The sequence below is a fragment of the Drosophila sulfurigaster genome, chromosome 2L, assembly GCF_023558435.1.
Source record: "Drosophila sulfurigaster albostrigata strain 15112-1811.04 chromosome 2L, ASM2355843v2, whole genome shotgun sequence".
Classification (NCBI taxonomy): domain Eukaryota; kingdom Metazoa; phylum Arthropoda; class Insecta; order Diptera; family Drosophilidae; genus Drosophila; species Drosophila sulfurigaster.
The window spans coordinates 18,515,734-18,518,528 of NC_084881.1; positions in this window are offsets into that span (position 1 = coordinate 18,515,734).

Consider the following 2,795-nt stretch of genomic DNA (forward strand, 5'->3'; position numbering starts at 1 on the left):
CATGAAGTAGCCGCCAGCAGCCACTGTGTGTGTGTAGAGTGCTTCCACACACACACACGTACACACACATACATCTACGTATGTACTTGTAACTATTTATTTAGTTGGTGTGGTGTGGAGAAGAGAGTACTCTTATACATGTGTATCTGCAGCTGTAAGTGCGGGTAAGCGACGCGACGCGACGTCAGCGTAAGCTGGCTGAAATTGTGTAACTGTAACGCCAAGTGGCCAAGTGGCCAACACACACACACAGCCATTGTAAATGGCCAACGATTTGTGTGTGAATGTGGCCAAAAGGAACTTGCAGCATTCAATACTGCGAGAAGGTGACATTTTGTGCTTAGCTATCACATAAGCAGTCAAGCGACATTAGACATTAGACAGCCATTTCGTTTCCTCTTGCTTTTCGCTCTCTCTCTCCCTTTGCTTCCCTTTCATTATTCACCACCTCACTTTGCAGCACTCTTCTTGGCCATTTTTCTTGACTCAGACTCATTTAAGTAGCTCATTTAGTAAAGTTGGAGAATTGCAACCATTGTTTACCAGCAAAGATATGCATGCTATCAAAGGAATTCTTTAGCAAGTTCTTTTTATTTTGGCTATACCAACTAAAGTGGAACTAATAAACTAACTTATAATTTTTGTAGTTATTTCATTATGTTGTTATAGTTTACTATATCTGAACACAGTTATTATTGCACATTGACAGCATTTCATTATTTTAGTTGTATAACATTTATTGCCAATAAAATCAACTAAATTATGAGTTGCAACTGCACTTAAAAGAACTGACATAAATCTAATACATAGTGGAAATTTGATTACGAGCGAAATATATTTTTGGTATATTATACAGAATGTTTGACGGTATTATTTACTGTTCTATTAGCGTAGGATTAAATGGTTCGATATGAAATTTAAGCGACTTTAATAAAAACTATATAATGCTTGCTTAATGGTCGAAAGTATGTTTATTGCTGTTTACAATTCTTTTGAACATATTTAAATAGTTCTATAGAAAGCAATTTTCTACTTTATCCAGATTTAACAAATCATTTACAAATACTGCAGTACTACAAAATACAGTATTTAAATTTTTAAATGTAGCACATATTATATACTATATATAATACTGCATACTGCATGTAGTGCAAAATACTATGGTATTCAAGCCAGAATGTAATTTTTAAAATATAGTATTAAAATTTAAATACTGAAAAATACTAAGATATTCAAATCAGTATTTACCTTTTCAAATGTTGTATTAAAATAAAAATACTCGTTCGATTATCTTAGTATTTTGCAGTATTTTAGTAATATACATATATAGCATATATTAAAAATATTGATGTTAAAATTAAATTATACTTTCAACAATATTTAAAATACTATGACATTCAAATCAATATTTACTTTTTAAAATGTAGTATTAAAATAAAAATACTGACTTGAATATCTTAGTATTTTGCAGTATTTGTAGTATTTCAGTATTATATAAAGTATACTCGTATATTAAATATATTTATGTTAAAATTAAAATATACTTTCATCAATATTAAAAATACGAAGTTTTATTTTAACATTGTATTTGCTTTCTTCATCTGCTTTTTCTAAAACAAAGACTTTCTAGCAAGCATGGCCTACCATCAATCTTGTGCTCCACTCGAAACCAACTCTGCGAACAAGATGTTCAACAATTATTGTATAGACAGTTGGCGTTTGTCTTGGCAATTATAAGAGAACACGCGCATCTGTTAATCGTGCCACTTAATGGAGGGCAGATGTCCCTGCTTAGATGTCACCCCATGGACTGTTTTTCTGTGTGTTCTGTTATCAACAAAGCGACACGTGCGCGAGGTGTGTTAAATGAGGCCTCATTGCTCGATGACAACGTGGATGACAACAACGTTGAGAGCGAAAAGAAAAACAAATTTATGACCAAACCACAGCCCTTTATTTTTGTGGAAGTTTACTGCTATCTTACCATACTACACTTAATACTATTATTCTTTTGGGATTTGTACTTTTCGCTTACAGTTGGTCTTTCAGATAAGTTTTAGTTGATCTGGTTTAGTTTGCTTTGGCACAGAGAGACTGAGACTGAGACAGAGACGCGGCCTCTTATCGCGGAGGCCGAGCGAGCAGATACACAATGCAAATATTGTATCAAAAAAAAAAAAGAAAGAATATTGTAGCGCCTAAGAACAAGAACAGTAGAGAGCAAGTATGCAGAGCTAATGGACGGCGGCCGAGAGGCGCGTTTATGAAACTGTCTAAAAATGTGGATGTATGCATGTATGTGTTTGTATTATTTTTCCCCCTTTTTTTTTTTGCATGCCTCCTCCTCCTTCTCCTCACTGGCTCTGGCGTTGCCTTTGTGGTGGCCGTTGCTCATCTGCTGACCCAAAAAACCAAAGCAGACAAATTAAACAAACGTTGGACGGACATTAAACGAGTCAGCGAGTCAGCCACAGCGCCTTGAAGTGCTCCAACAATCCCTTCCCCAAACCCCTTTGCTCCCTTGTTACAATCGCACAGTGAACTTCTATTTCTGTGGCCAGCCACTGTCGTCATCATCATCATTATTATCGCCATCATCATCATCGTCGTCGTTGTCTGCATAAATTTCTGTAAATCTTAAGCAGCAAATGGCAGCCAGTTGGCAAGTTGCGTCTGATTGCTCACTGTGTGTGTGTGTTGCCGCCTGTTGCCTCAATGCATGCAATCTGTTGTTCGCTTTGATGGTAACACACAAAACACAGAAAAAGGAAAAAAAACTTGAAAATATAATAAAA